Source organism: Mirounga angustirostris, unplaced genomic scaffold, assembly GCF_029215605.1.
Source record: "Mirounga angustirostris isolate CCGP_5_RB_7025 unplaced genomic scaffold, mMirAng1.0.hap1 SCAF_4, whole genome shotgun sequence".
NCBI classification, from domain to species: domain Eukaryota; kingdom Metazoa; phylum Chordata; class Mammalia; order Carnivora; family Phocidae; genus Mirounga; species Mirounga angustirostris.
The window spans coordinates 42,149,166-42,166,146 of NW_026991712.1; the positions used below are offsets into that span (position 1 = coordinate 42,149,166).

At 41.4% G+C, this 16,981-nt stretch overlaps 1 long non-coding RNA gene across 4 annotated transcripts in view; it reads left to right on the top strand.

Annotated features, from left to right (window-relative positions):
• LOC123858899 (uncharacterized) overlaps positions 1-5,704 on the top strand; it is a 109,079-nt gene extending 103,375 nt beyond the window's left edge. For all 4 annotated transcript variants that reach the window (XR_010410587.1, XR_010410588.1, XR_010410589.1 and 1 more), the window contains one exon: positions 22-5,704. This is a non-coding gene — a long non-coding RNA (uncharacterized LOC123858899). The remainder of the gene's footprint in view (positions 1-21) is intronic.
• Positions 5,705-16,981: the final 11,277 nt, after the last annotated feature.

Consider the following 16,981-nt stretch of genomic DNA (forward strand, 5'->3'; position numbering starts at 1 on the left):
TTTCGCTCTTCATTTTTCCAGATGGCATATTCTGAGGGGCTGATCTGCAGAAAAGGCCAAGTGAAAAGTCACCCAATAATGAGAAAGGAGAAAGATGGCATGTGAAATGCGTGACTCCGTAGTGATGCTAGGACTCTGAGCAGGCTGGAACAGCACAATCACCAGGAAAAATAACAAATACCAATCAGAGAATGTTATTATAGGCACTCCCGCCAACACGAATGACTCTCAATAACATTGGAATCAACACGTGGCGCCATGAGCAATTGGAGTTGAAACTTCTATTGATACGGTATTCCCCTCATTGTGCTAGCCATTGGCAGTAAATGGGCAGGTGTCGGAGGTAATGGTGTGACTAAAGTTTTGAGGGGAGAGTGGGATGATGTTTTGCCAGGCACTTTCCCTCCTTCAGTCAGACAAGTGTCCACTGAGGGAGGTGGGGGCTTTGGGACATTGATTGGATGAGGTTGGGCAATTTGGGATTTGGTGGAGTAGACTACTGATGGCAGATCAGGGCTGGCCTGGAGTCCTGGCAGGAATGGCCCCACTGGAGGCTGTTTGCAGGGAAGCACCATGCCTATGGGAGAGCATACATCACAGGCCCCTGGCCTGACAGACGGTAGGGCAAGAGGGATCCCAACAGAGGAGGAGAATATGTTACTAAGTGGAGGGAGGAGAGGGATAGGGCAACTTCCAGGAGATCCTGCCAATAAACGGCGGTGGTTCAGGTCCCAGAAGGAAGAAAAGAGGCTCTTGTGAGAACAAGGCAAGAAGTACATCCCAGGCAAAGGCCAGAGTGGTGGGACACAAGGCTTCCCACATCAGAAATTTCCCACTTACACTGCAGTGTACCCACCTCCACTGTCTCAAAGTCACAGAGAAAGAAATGGGTTTGAAACTGTAGGAAGCTAATTAATCATGAACTGTGATAGCACAGGGAATCAGTGATGTAAATTGTGAAACCTAAGTCCTGCTTCTGTTATTTTTCACCCTGCAGAAATGGAAATATGGGAGAATTTTTACCCAGCTAAAATTTAAGAAGAAGACTGGGGGAGGGGGTATTGCATGGAGTGTCATGCCTTTACTGCATCAGGCGAGGGACGTGGGTTATTAGAACCACAGCTCAGGAACAGGTCTGGGAGACACAGTTAAACAAGTGGGCCTTCAGTGGAGGGGAAGGAGAGGCTGGGGTGGGTGTTGCAGGCGCCGCTGAAATAATAGGTCACTCTGCCAGACTGTTGCTGAGACTATAAAGATTTTCTCATAAAATGAGGTGTTCTTAGCATTTTTTCTTTTCTGTTGTTTCTTTCCTTCCCTCGCTCCCTTCCCTTTTTTTTTTTTTTTTAAGATTTTATTTATTTATTTGACAGAGAGAGACACAGCGAGAGAGGGAACACAGGCAGGGGGAGTGGGAGAGGGAGAAGCAGGCTTCCCGCTGAGCAGGGAGCCCAATGCGGCTCGATCCCAGGACCCTGGGATCATGACCTGAGCCAGCCAAAGGCAGACACTTAACGACTGAACCACCCAGGCGCCCCTCCCTTTTCTTTTTTAACAGATGAGGAAACTGTTATGGAGAAGCAAATGAACTTGCCTAAATTAGTGTCAGGTAGAGAGCTGATCTCTCATCTGTTAATGTGAGTTCAGAGCCTGGTCTCCTAAGCACCGTGTCACACAGAGTCTCAGTCACCTGCTCCGGGATGTAAAGTCTGAGTCAGCCCTGCTCAGAGGCTGCCCTGAGCCAAACCATTACCTTTCTGATTCTGGAGCTAGAGAGAGTCCTTTTATCGATTCACCCTGAGATCAACTTACTGTTTGGGGAGTTCAGCCACAACACGGTGTACGCAGCATGAACTTGCAGTAGGCTCCTGAAGGTTCCTTTTATTTTGTACCTCAATGTAGATCATTACATTGTAGATCTTATTAAAGTCATCTTTTTATATTTAGCCTCTTGCTCTGGCCTGTCAAGATCTTTTTAAATCCTTACTAACAGCAGATTCTTCTTTTTTTCCCCTTCTTTTTTAAATCCAATACAACATGCAATGAAAACCACAACTCTCTTAAAAGCCCTCCTGTTTCCGAAAGCTCTGACACATTCAGCAAAGATCTATTCCTCAGTGTCTGTCTGCGCTATGTTTATTTTCTGCTTTGCCGATTCATGGAGTCTAACTGTACCCAAATGTGCCTTTAGACGGCAGACTCTTCAGGGCAAGGGCTCTGCTCTTTGTTTTGGCACATGGTACCTATTACAGAGCTCAGTATGCACCTGGGGCTCCAGATAAATAATAACAATCCAGGAGTATTTCTCACTTGGAGAGCTGCACGGGCCTTTCCGGGCAGTGTGTTAGCTTTCTTTAAAGAATATCCGAGTGACCGATTTTACCTTGACATTGGGTGCCCATCTCTCCGCACCTGTCCCACCTGCTGCCTGGCTCGTATCTGCTGCTTTATTGTTTGCTGTTTCCGCACCACCCTTAGGAGCCATTCCTGAGAAGTAGCACTTTGGCTTGCAGATCATGCCCGCATTTATGAATGTTTTGGTTCTGACTCCAGCCAGGCAGCATTCTTCCCCCTTTCCCTCCGCACCCTGTTAGTGCTGAAGTGTGAATCCCGGATGCTTTCCAATGGACAGAAGCCAGAACAGGAGGAGGTAAAGAGGTGGGAGGGGACAGTTATTTGATTTTTGGCAGTAAAAACAACTAGCCGAAGCTGGAGTTTCACAGATTTTAACAAAATAGTCTTTGATTTTGGTTTCTTTCTCTCCCTTTCTCATGAGGAGCTGGAAATGGGGGGAGGGGGAAGATTACAGCTTTTTTGTTGTTGTTAGCTTTGAAAAGAATAGTTTAAATATGGTTAATATACATGTTATCATTTTCAAAATATAGAACAAAAGAAATCCTGGTTGGCTCCAGTGGATCTGGAAGCAAAGTCGCCTCCTTTGGCTGCAGCCAGATTAGATCACTGTAATTCTCTCAAGTGGGACTTTTGCTAACAATTCAGGTGGATCTTTTGGAGGGACCAGGATTCAGCTGAGAGGAAGGTGTCTTACAGCCATGAATCAACCACTTGTTCTCAGATTTAGAATAAAAAAAATTAACTTTTAATCGTCGCACTTTTAAGTTGCTATGGCATAAGGAGGGCTTGCTTTTTAACAGACCGACCCCTCAACCCTTGAATTACCTGGCTCCGTCTCATACCTTCGGGCTCTTCTTGGCAAACCAAACTCCATCATTAGATAGTGCCTATATTCTCTGTCAGATGGTCCTTTTGAACATCATGCTTACATCTCATTCACTCACCTCCAGAGTAGTCAGGTCAAAACTTGTCTGTCTAGGAAACTACTGTTATCCTGTCGTGTGTGATACATGTAATTGATATTAACTGTATGGTCATAGCATTGTTGTTCCAAAGAGTAGCTTTATTTCTTGACTTTATTTATTTATTTACTTACTTATTTTTACTATGAATGTTTTATTTAATCATTTTTATTTACAGCTGAAGCTCTGGAAGCTCTAAGTTAACATCTTTGCCCACGAGCTTCTTCTTGACTGACTTTAATTTCTGCCTTTGAGTCTTCAGATTTTTTTTTTTTCTTTTCAGATTAAAGCTATCTGGTGCACTAGGTTCTTGGTCAAGATCTATAAAATGGACATAGTCTAGTTCAGCATTCAACTGTATCAAGACTGGTTTCCCCATGCAAAGTTTCTTCCTGTTTCTCTTCTGCTCTAACTTCTAAGTTACACCGAGTTGAGGGGTAGTTGCTCTTGTGATGTTGAAGGCAGAGAGAAGTCACATCCATTTTCTGCTCTGTTGATGTGCCTGTCGTCTATCCTCCTGCTATGTCTAACACCTTGAGGAATCACACAGAGAAGCAACTGTCCCCTTTTCACCCTCCGGGTGGCTGCATTTGCCTCCTCTTCCTTCCCCCGCTAGGGGTCCCTTCGCAGACAGGCTCTTAGAACCACTCATTGGCTTGTCTTCACTTTGGGCCCATGAGATACCTGTCGTTTCTCCATGCCTGGTTTCTGGCTGATGATGGTGGTGGGCCACTTCTCAAGTCTGTGTGCATATGCTACCACACTCTTGTTTCCTTTGAGTTTCACTGGGGCTGGATAGGTTTGCATAGACTGCCACTCTCCCTAGAAAAAGTATTAGCAGCTCTCTCTCTCTCTCATCCCCCCCCGCCCCGATATCCTAAACATTACAGGAGAAACTCTGGTACCCTTCCAGCCCCAAGTTTGGCCAGAGCTGAAAAAGAGTAAAAAATTTCCCATTGCTCATTTTTTCTATCTTTTAATCTTAGTTGGATTCCTCCATCTGTCCTCTCCTCATATATTCAAACCCTTTTGGAGTGGCAGTAGGCGGTGGTGTTGGGCCTGGGGAGATAGGGTGGGGACCAGCTCCCCTGCTTTGGATATATGTACTGGTATCTTCTTTCTTACACCTGAGGTCATTTATCTCAAGGTGAGGGCTTGGGCATATCTTTTTACTGCTTCCTACATGTAATATGTCAACTCTGTTTATTTTCAGATTTAGAATTAAAAAAAACCCAACTTTTCACTTCCTCCCTTGGGTTGATGTTGCCCTGATGACGGGAACAACTCCTTGCCCATGACACATGGTAACTCAGTGTCTCTAGGTCTGGATGCAGATGTTGCCTGAATATTTTATATTTCTTCCTGCTTTATATGTGTATAAATGCGTGTGTGTATGTTTGTGTGTGCATTTTGGCAACTAACATAACCAAAGTATTCACACAAATAACAAATTTCTTAAGTAAAAAAAAAAATTGTACTATTAATGATGCCAAACATACTACTTAAGAATATCAACTATGATGTCACCTCAAGAACCATACATAAGAAAGGATCAACATAACATTTTTGTTCCTAGAAGAAAATATGCATGACTATATCAAAGCAGAACTATCATAATTAGTTGTATGTGAATATTTGATTACATTTTGCTGTTTTAGAGAATCTGGAAGCAAGACAGCAATCTTCCTGTAATACTGGGCTGAATGGTGCTGGAGCTGGGATGGGCATGTGTGGGGATGCTGGGATGGAGGTCTGGTGGGCAGGAGCAGTCGATGCGCAGAGAGGATTTCATCCTTACTGTACATGGTTTCACCATGTAGCCTTCGTTTAGTTTGATCATTTGAAATGAAGTCATATTAATCATATGCTTTCTTTGGGAGGCACTTAAGGAAGTTTAATTGCTCAAGTTATTAAAATCCAGAGAGGATAAACTAGAAGGAGAAATATATGGTAACATGATATCAATCCAGTTACTAGAATCTAGTCTTTGAACTGAGGGAGCAGCTCTGCCAGCCAGGACCAGAGCTGGCATGAAGGGTGTTTGGGCACAAAACATACTCTAGGAAATGTGTGACATCATCCCAAAGACACAGATCATAGACTGCAACTGAATAGGGACAATGTCTTCTAAACTCACATACATCTGAGCTATGACACCACCTTATACATTTCTTTGTATGTTACAACCTTGGTAGTGTTGAGTTTCAAAGTTGTATTGTTACTATAAACTGGAAAGTATTAAATTTTACTCTAGGAATATGATGTGGAACTCCAATCAGTAGACCCATCTTAAGAAAAATAAAGAGTTAAAGAAATAGTTTAAACTCTTGGCTGTATAGCAAAATATACGATATTAAATTTGTGATTATGTGCTTTAAATTAAAACAAATGTTTAAAGTATATATATATATTTTTTATGATTACTTGCTTTAATGATGTTTTGATCAACTCACCAAAAGTTGTACTGAATTTCATTTAGGAAAATATCATATGGAACAAACTGCATTTAACCTTTATTTATTTATTTATTTAAGATTTTTAATTTATTCATTTTTTTTAAAGATTTTATTCTTTTTTTATTTATCTTTTTTCTTTTTCTTTTTTTTTAAATTTTTTTTATTTAAAGATTTTATTCTTATTTACTTGACAGAGAGAGACACAGCGAGAGAGGGAACACAAGCAGGGGGAGTGGGAGAGGAAGCAGGCTTCCTGCTGAGCAGGGAGCCTGATGTGGGACTTGATCCCAGGACCTTGGGATCATGACCTGAGCTGAAGGCAGACACTTCACGACTGAGCCACCCCGGCGCCCCTTATTTATTCATTTGACAGAGAGAGACACAGCGAGAGAGGGAACACAAGCAGGGGGAGTGAGAGAGGGAGAAGCAGGCTTCCCGCGGAGCAGGGAGCCCGATGCGGGGCTCGATCCCAGGACCCTGGGACCATGACCTGAGCCGAAGGCAGATGGCCAACGACTGAGCCACCCAGGCGCCCCTGCATTTAACTTTTAAAAGCAAACTTAATGCAGGTGAAGTGTGGGGACATAGTCAACGGAGGCAATAGCAGATTCTGCTTTTCCTTATCAAATTCATTTTAGAGCTATGCTTGTTGAGTAGAATCGTTTAATAAATTATGGTTGCATAATGTAAATTATTTTTTCTTATGCTCACACTTAACTCTTTTTCTCCCTCTTTTGCTGAGATTATAGAGTTAATTTCACATTAATTAAGCACACATTTACACTTTATTGTTATCTTCTCCTCACAGATGAAGAAATAAAGCTTAGAGCAGTTGAGAAACTTGTCAGCTTCTCAGAGCTTTAACAACCATGGAGAACATTTTGAAAGCAAGCCCTGGGGAATGTTTAGGCTTGCATCGGAGGCTGGGAGAGCTGTCTCCCTCCGTGTTCCTTATCCATTTCCACCTAGCTATTTGCTCAAAGTCAAAACACAGTAATCATTCTTGATTCTCCCCTCTTTCTCTCCTTCCACACAATAAATATTTAAAATCTATCTATTTCTATAGTTTAGGCCATCGTCATCTCTCACATGGATATTAAAAATATGTTAATAGCAAATGTGTGTTTAAAGCACTTACTAAGCATTATACCAAGCACCTGACTTATACAGACCTATATTTAATTCTCACAATCACTCCTTGAGGGAAGTGCTGTTGTTTTTCTCATTTTAAAAACAAGAAAACTAAGGCACTCTTAGATTCGAGGCAAAGATAACACAGTATCCTTCTTGATTTTCCTACCTTAGTTTTGTTTTTTCCAGTTCACTTTCCACAGCACAGCTAGAGTGATAGTTCTAAAATAAAAATCTTCCTATATTGTTCAAGATGTTAAAATCTTTTTTTTTCTTTTTGGCATCTTGCTGCCATTTGGGGTCCATATTTTGTACCCCTTTCTCATGGGGCCTTACCCATGTAAGAATAATAACTGATGGAAAGTTACTGGTGGAAGTTGGATATCACACAAGGATTGGTGGAAGTGGACAGTTGTCTGGACCGACACCTTCTTGGTGCCTTTGGCAGGCGATGTTCTAAAGATGACTGCCACAGTATCTCTCTTCCCACATGGTCTTCTTACAAAACCACACTGAGACGTGCTCCCTTCCCGTGAATCTGGATGGGCTTATAACTGTGGTCACTCTGACATTGTGAGACTTCCAAGGCTAGATCATAAAGGTGATATGGCTTCTGCATGGATCATTGGAATCACTGCTCTGGATCTCTGTGTAAGCAATCAAAATGCCCCAAGGCCACTGGGTTATGAGGAAGCCCTGTCTAGCCCTGGGGGAGAGACCACGTGGAGAAACCCTGGGACTACTAGACAGAGTTGGCCGGGCAGCCACCAACTGCTCCAGAACCAGTCATTGTCTGACTGTAACTGCATGGGAGACCTTGAAACAGCCAGTGATGGCCTTCCCAGATAATGACCCAGAGAGATGACTGCTGCTGTTCTAAGCCATTAAAGTTTGGGATCATTTGTTACACAGCAATATATGACTGGAACCGTGTCTTGCAATTTATAGCCCTTGAGAGTAACTGTGTGCTTGAGGAGGACAGGCTCAGTGTTTGGATCCCCAGTTTGTGCTGGGAACGTGGGTCTCCTGTCTTTCCAGGCTACCATATTTGGGGTTTATGTTGCCTGGTGCTGAGCTACAACCTTGACTTTGCGATTCTAAAAGGTGAGTGGCTAAGACAATTGTGTGCACTTGAACTGTGTTTCTTACTGAACTTTCGGCATCTTGGTGTGTCACAGGTGATGAAACACACATTTTATCCATTGAGGACTCTGCCAGCTATCTCCTGCCTTCATGCAGTGGCTTGGCAGGGAGACGAAGTCGCTAGATGTACTCACCCCGACCCTCATCCTACCAGCTCCCTGTCAGGTAGTTCACGGGTGTCTCCCTCTCCCCTCCCAGCTTCTTGACAAAAGTTTCCAGTAGCAGTGGGGTGCTGATCCTTTTGCTGGAACACTTTCCACGGTGCATCCACTGGGCTGGCCAGCCACATTCTCTGCGTGAGCTCGAGGAATTATAGGCACTCCTTTGCCACTCTGCCTGGGTGTTTCTCAATAAATCTCACTTTAGGCTTACACTTTGTGTCACTAGTGGTGTCTTACACTGTTTGTCTGTCTTCTTACAACAAGAAGTAGGGTTAATGGCCAACACATTCTATGGATTTAGTCCGTCCGAGCTGGATGAATAGTGACAGAATGGGGAGGGGGCATCCCCTTCCTAGTTAGCGTGAGAATACTTCATCAAAAATATCTCACCCAATATTAGGATGCCTGTCTCTCTGCTTGATATTTTACCATTAGAGATTTATGGAATCAAGATGGTGCATGTTTTCAAGGACCCCAGAGTTCAGACGGGGAGACCGACAAAGGAGCTGGCACCTACAACTCAGGATGAGCACTTCCACAGTAGGACGATGTGCAGGGCATGTTGGGAGGGAAACTGATCTCAGGGGAGGCAGGGGAAGTCAGGGACATCTGAGGAAGCCATAATGTCAGAGTTGAGATCTGAAGATTGAGATGGATTGGCCAGGTGAAGGGAAGGAAAGGAGGGAGAAAGCCTGCCTCATTTCAGAGATTGAAAAACCACTCTGCTTCTGGAGACTGTGGGGGGATGAAAGGAAGGAGAGCAGCAGGATGGGGAAAGAGAAAGTGCAGAGTACAAGCAAACCAGGCAGGGGAGTTGCCCTCTATTTTGAGGGCAGTAAGGAGCTACTTGTCATTCTTAGGCAGAAGAGGTACAAGATGAGATTTGTCTTTTAAGAATATGGCTTTGTCTGTAGTGTAGAGCACTGGAAAGGGCTATGCTGGTCATCCAAAGGAAAGATGCTGGTGGCCTCGAAATGGGAAAAAGTGGACATGTTTTAAGATGCTTTTCGTGTGACCTCAAGAATATTTTTTTACCCTCAACCTCCTTAATTCCCAGTTCCCTAACCCCAAACACCTTGTTCTATCCTGCTAGTCTTTAAATATATCAGCTCTTGAGCAGTAGCAGACAGCACAGCCCTTTTTCCCCTCCACAGTTTTTCCTGTCTGTAATGTTCCTTGTCTTCCATATTTGGTAAACTGCATCCTTCTCATCCTTCAAGACCCATCTCCTCTCTATTTTCCCTGACTTCCTCAAGAAATACTATTTTCTCCTTGATACTTCAGTAGCTCTTTTTTCTCTCGTCTGTTATGTGTATTGTATGCTCCTGTTTTCCCCTTCAGATCTACTCTCTCATCCTGTCCACCCTGCTGGTTGCCTCGGAAGTCAGTCTGAATGGATTCCAATGGACTCTCTTCTCCAAGACTGAATGGATATCGATGGACTTCTCTCTCTTCTCTGGCTTCTCTTTGGGTTGGACATTTTCAGGAGAAGAGAAGAGAGAAAGAGAATAAGTTTGGGCTATTTATTCCCCTAGTTTCCTTTCTGTGAGGTTACTCTAGACTGGTTGCCTCCCCAGCACAGGTTATACCCAGTGATGCACTGGGAAATGATTAACCACCAACCTGAGGGATGGGGAATCCCTGATTTGTAGTGTTTGCCCATTTCTGTGGTGTAAATACTCCTACCATGACCAGTTTCAAGAAACCAGTGTGATGTCACTAACTGGGGGGCTGGGTCATGATGTACACTTTTCCCTCAAAGTGGCACAAGTCAGCTCCAGCACCTCCCGGTTCCAGTCTTTCCTTGTAGATAATTGTATCTGTTTTTCCCCTAGCCCTTCAGGCCTGTGAGGAGGGCTCTGCCACAGTTTTTAGCCCTGGGACACTGCACTATGTTCTGTGGCTTTCTTCACAATACCCATACCTTTGAAAATAGTCCTTTTATTAGGCTGTCCTCAGATTATCCAATTTGAGGTACCATCTGTTTCCTGATGAGATCCTAATTGATTCACCAAGCAATACCGTGTTGAAATTAGTCATTTAGAAATCTTTCTCCTGCTGTATTACAAATACTTAGAGTGCAGGGATTATGATTTATTAATTTTTTATCTCCAACACCTAGTCAGTAGAGGGTGAGAAGGGAAAGAAGAACTAATTTTCATCGAATACCTACTATGCACCCGATATTGTGTCAGATGCTTTAGAAATATTTTCTGTTCAATCTTAACAAATCAAATTAATTCTGGGGAGGAATTTTCTACATTTATTAGCCACTATGACTTTAATTCCAATTTTATTCCTGTTTTCTTTTATAGCAATAATTTTATTATTTAGTTAGTCATCCTCTGTCCCTCTCCCTCTCTCTCATTATCTATCTGTCATTTGTTTACCATCTATCTATATATCGATAACTACTAAGGATAAAAGCTGCCCAGTGTCCAATATGAAGGTACAAAAATAAAACAATCCCTACATCATACTTCTGTCTAGCCTTCTATTCCCTAACATATGTTTTGTATATGTGTGTGTGAGTGTGCACATACACATATACGTATACACATATGGGTATAAACATATAACATTTATATACACATATAAATATTAACATATCTATGTACACAGTTGTCTTTTGGTAATAGTTTACTAATCAACTCTCCTGGAAAAAAGAAAAACACTTTGATTTATAGCATCTGCCAATTGCTATGGTGTAACTGCTCCCACCATGGCAATTTCAAGTTACCCATGGTAAGTTGCTGAATGTGGAGCTGAAAAAAAAATGCACAGGATTGGTTCTTGCAAGCGATATGAGCTTGTCCTCCTAGATCAGCACACTTGTGAGTGTAAGCAGCTGGTAGGGTACAAACTGCTCTCTTTCGTGCTAAAATACTTATTTTAACATATATTTTGAGAACTGAATACTGAACCTAAAAGTAAGGAATACAGAGCATGTGCTTTCTATTTGATTTTTGTTCATTAGGATCTTTACTTTGAATTACTTTTAATAGCTCTCTCTCGCCCTCATACCAAATATGTGCATACACGAGCACGTATAAGCACATATCCAAATTCTGTTGAGTTTTTTTGATGATGTCTGTGCATTATGTAATTGTGTATGAGTAGACAGTATTAAAATATGGTGCAGATTTTCTTTTTCATAGGTCATCTATCCTTTCAAATTTAAAGTTAGAGAGCTTCCTTAAAAATCTGTATTTCTGAAGGGTTTTATACCTGTAAGCCTTTCCTCGTGAATGTGTCTGTATTTGTTCCCAAGATTTTCATTGATTAGTTGTTTATCAAGGGAGTTAGGGCTGAAAGAATCCCCAAACTATTAGAATCAAGTCTGAGAATGATATAAATTTGATATACTCAGAAATCTAAAAAGCTGCACATAGTAATTTGGTATTTAGTCAATCACAGAAAGGCTACAATGCGTTAACTGTTGACTGAATGATGAGCATCAAACAGAGAGTGTAATTAACACAGACAGAAGCTTACTGCCAACAACAGTTTGAAACAATTTTAGTCCTCTGTCTCCTGCCAACTCTGATATATAAAGAACCCTTCATTGCATGGTGGAGAAAATTTGTTTTTGTATGGGGAATTCAGCTTGTACCCCAGAGCCTCCAGAATAGTGGCTTTCACAGAGTAGGAACTTAATGGGTATTTGTTGGATTGAACCAGATCTACATTTAAAAAAATTGGTCCTCAGACACCACACAATTCTTGTTAGTAAATTCTCACTGAATTTCATGAATGAGGGTAACATGTATTCTGTACCCTCAAGTAGTAAGGGGGCCTTTGCCAAGCTAGTGAACACTTTTCTAAGGGAGAAAAGACAATGATGAATACCTATCTTACTCTATCCAGGGAAAACTTTTACAAAAAATTGAAGTATGTGCTGATTCAAGAATTGACCTGTGCAGATCAAATGTGCAGGAAGGAATATCAGCTCTAAGGTATCCATTTCAGCTACCACTTGAGCTCTAAGTTATCCACTGACAGTTTATCTGCTATCACTGGAACCAAGTTTGCCTTGATAATTCGCTGAGTCTTGGGCAATCAGCTTGAATTATGGGCTGAGAGCCAGGTGGGACAGGACTTGGAAGAGTATGTGGCTGAGTGAGTTGCAGGTAGATTGTGTGTGTGTGTGTGTGTGTGTGTGTGTGTGTGTGTGTGAATATTACAAAGTGTGTATCATTCATTCACACTGATAGAGATAATTGTCAGGACATAACCATCATCTGTAGCCCTCGATTGTCTATTTAGGTTACAATTCAAAGTCATGAGCTGCTCCTGTGTGTATCTCTCTGGCATCATATCCTGCCACTGTCTTCCTTGTCCCCCTAGATCCTTCATGCTGAGATGTTAGCAGTCCCTCAAAGCAGTCCGGCTTCCTGACCCCTCTGTGCCACAGGACTGTTCTTACGGCTTGATATCTGCTTCTTCCCATCCAACACTCTCCTCCCACCTCTGACTCAGCTTGGTTTACTCTTCTAAACCATTCTGCTGAACCCACTTTGGATGTCTCTTAGAGTGTCACTCTTGTCTGCACTGAGTGCCTATCTTGCGAGGTCCATTGCATGCAGTAATACATTTACCAGTGTCTTTCATGTTGTATTGTAGTTGTTTGTCTGCCTGTCTGTTTCCCCTGCAGACTGTATGTTCTTGAGGAAGAAATTGATTATTGTCTCACTGTATTTCCAGGACCTAGCACAGCACTTGGCCAATAGTAGGTACTCCATAAATGTTGAGTATTTCAATATATAAATAATTAAAATTAATAAATATGTAATTTACCAGTTGAGTATTCATCTATTCAGTCTTGAGTTGCCTTTATTCATCAGGATTTTTTGGTGTAGCAGAAACACAACTCAAAATCACTTAAGGAAAAACAGGAATTTGCTAGTTCAAATAACTGTGAGTCTAAGGAGTAGGTGCTACCTATGGGCATATTGGATCCAGGTCTCAGATGATGCCATTAGAAATCTCTTTTCTCTCCATGTCCCTTTTCTCCTCTGAGGTGCTTTACCCAACAAGATCTCTCCATGTGATTGGAAAAGATGGTCCTCGTAGCTCTAGGCTTACATAGTCCAATATAGATCACAATTTCACAAGGATACTGAATGTCTACTCCAATACACCCAAAATGCCTGTGCTTGGCTCTAGTTGGGTTCCGTGTTCACCCTTGGACCAATCACTGTGCCCAGGGCAGTTAGGCATTCTGATTGTTCGGGTTAGATCACATGTAAGCACCTGTAGATGGTAGGGTTACTTAACTGAATACTTCTTGGGAAGTGGTTCCTGGGGGTAGTTTATAAAAGGAAGTGATACTGAAGTAAAAAATATAACAGGTTGATTTTGCAATATGATCAACAAATACACATTTTAACTGGTGCAGCCACTCTGGAAAACAGTATGGATATTCCTCAAAAAGTTAAAATTAGAGCTACCCTACAACCCAGCAATTGCACTACTAGGTATTTATCCAAAAGATACAAACATAGTGATTCAAAGGGGCACATGCGCCCCAATGTTTATAGCAGCAATGTCCACAATAGCCAAACTATGGAAAGAGCCCAGATGTCCATCGACAGGTGAATGGATGAAGAAGATGTGGTGTATATATACAATGGAGTATTACTCAGCCATCAAAAAGAATGAAATCTTGCCATTTGCAAAGAGGTGGATGGAACTAGAAGGTATTATGCTAAGTGAAATAAGTCAGAGAAAGACAAATACCTTGTGATTTCACTCATATGTGCAATTTAAGAAACAAAACAGATGAACATAGGGGAAGGGAAGGAAAAATAAAATAAGAGAAAAACAGAGAGGGAGACAAACCATAAGAGACTCTTACCATAGGACACAAACCTAGGGTTGCTGGAGGGGATGGTGGGTGGGAGGGTGGGGTGGTAACTGGGTGATGGGCATTAAAGAGGTCACGCGATGTAAGGAGCACTGGGTGTTATATGCAGCTGATGAATTACTAAACTCTACCCTGAAACTAATAATACACTATATGTTAACTAAGTTGAATTTAAATTAAAAAAACCAAAACAAATATGCATTTTAAAAAGTCTACCATGTGTCCAGGCCAATTTAACTCCGTACATCTTTTCTGGGCCCACTGAGATGCACCAATACTGACGTAAAAGAAATCTCTGGAGGACACTCAGTTTTCAGGTACTTAGATGCTGAACTTAGGTGTATAATTCTATGCCTCTATCTTGCTCCTTTCATTAAGGAACCTTTTAGTTATGGCTTTAAAAAACTTTGTTTAAATTTTAGAATACTTTTTTATTTATAGACAAGGCACACGGATAGTATAGAGAGTTGTCATCTACCCCATCCCCCAGTTTTCCCTGTTGTTAGCATCTTACCTTACTATGGTACATTTGTCACAACTAAGAAACAACTTCTGTGCATTACTGTTAACTGATCGCCACAGTTTATTTGGATTTCACCAAATTTTCCTTAAGAACTTTTTACTTTTTTCTTCTAGGATCCCATTCAAGGTACCACATGATATTTAGTCATCATCTTCTTGACCTCCCCCTATTTGATAGTTTCTTGGGCTTTTCCTTGTTTCCGATGACCCCAACAGTTTTGAGGAGTGCTGGTAGGGTATTTTATAAACTGTCCCTCAATTTGGGTTTGTCTGGTGTTTTTCTCATGGTTAGACTGGAGTAATGGGATTTGGGGAGGAAGACTCTGAGGTCAAGTGTCATTCTCACCACATAACATCAGGGGTGCATACTATCCGCATGACTTACACTGTTGATACAGACTTTGATCACCTGCCCGAAGTCATGTTTGCCGGGTTTCTCTATGTAAAGTTATTTTTACCTCCCTCTTCTCATACTCTACTCTTTTGAAGCAGGCACTAAGCACCACTTACACAAGAGGTGGGGAGTTAAGCTTCGCCTCCTCAAGGGGAGGAGGACTTAGTAAATTATTTGGAATTCTCCTGTATGGGAGCTTTATCTCTTCTCTATTTATTTACTCAATTATTTTTTGATGTTAGTGTGGACCCATGGATATTTATTTTTTACTTTGGGTTCTAAGTAAGAGCTGCATTATTTATTTTGTTCCTCAAACTGTTGCAGCTTTAACAATTGAGAGCTCTTGCAGTGGCTCCTCTCTCCCTTTGCCATGCTCCCATCCTTTTGTTTTTTGAGCACTTCTTTACCTTCTGGCTTTACAAGATACCCCATTCTCATTTTGTATATTCTGTCCCGGTTCTAGAATCAGCCATTTCTCCAAGGAGCCCTGATTCCCTTTATTGGAGAATGGGATTAGAAGCCAAGATCTGGGAGCTGGTGCTGGTGGATGCTGGGGTATCATGACTTCTCAGTCCTCTCAGTGGACAGAGCTAGTAAATATATGCATGTATACTATCCAAGTTCACTACTTGCTTTTAGTTTCCTTTGTTGCTGACCTTTCCCTCTCTCATCTATGCATGCCTTCCCCTTGTCCTTCAGTTTGACGCATAATTTGTTTTCTCCTGGCTTCCACATTTGGCCCCATTTCTTGGTTATGCTTTTATTGCATTTTCTCCTTGATTCAGTGATTATGATGTAAGAAGTAATATGTTCAGCTTGATCCAGCTGTTGAAATAGCTACTCCTCTGCTGTGTCCTTGCAGACTACATGTTCTGTCCAAGACTTACTGGTGACACCCAGATGCTATAGGACATTTAAACAAGGTTTTCTTTCTGGCCTCTGTTTTGAGAAGCTCATATAGAACTACATAGCTCTATTTGAAAAAAATATGTATTCTGTCTGAATATCCATTTTAAATATGCAGCAAGTGGTAAAGTAAATATTTTGTGCCAGAAAGCTGGATCAGGTTGAAAAAAATTCTAGAATTTTGCTTCTGCAAAGATAGAACATTCTTTGGAAATTATGGCATTATTGGAAAAGAGAATGAGTTATTTGAAGAGACATATGAAGACCATCTCAGAGTTAGAAGTAGATACAAGAAATTTTCTGATAGCTCTTTTTATTTCCTTTTAAAAATTGAATATATTTGACATAAAACTTTGTGTAAATTTAAGGTGTATCTTTTTCTTTCATTTTTCTCCTTCCTTCCTTCCTTCCTTCCTTTTTTTTTTTGCTATGAGTAAGGAAAAGGATTTATGAAAGTCTTCAGGGGAATTTAAAACACCAAACCATGGCAAACAATGTGTAAGGAAGAAAGTGAGATTTGTTCCCAGAGAAACTGTGTAGAAGGTAACCTTTGAAGAATGAAGGAGGGAAATGAATGCCCACACTCTTATAAGATGCAAGCAGATATTTTAAGACTGGATGCTGCTTTAGGTCCCCGGGGGGGTAGACATCAGCAGAACACATGTCACAAAAGGGCTCTGGCTTCAGGCTGTATTTGCTACATAGGTCTGGAAGATAAAACCAGAATTAGATCATCTAGTCATTTCTGAATAAGAATTTTAGCAAGCAAATTATTCTATTAAATTTCATCACATATTTACTTGTTTGATTTCTGAAAATAAGTGCAAAATGAATAAACAGTATTTTTAAAATTGATATTACATTTTCCTCAAACATTTTTTTCTAGAAAAAACACAGCTAGTACATAATCTTGACTCTCATTTAGGCTTCTTGGGGAAGGCTGGTTTATTTCAGGCATTCATTAACTCACTCAGCCATCAATCATTTATTGAGCACTAATGAGCCAGACGCTATTCGAGGCCTTGAGGATAGAGATTTGAGTCAGTTACAGTCTTTATCACCACCCTTTGACTCCAGAGTGGGAATGT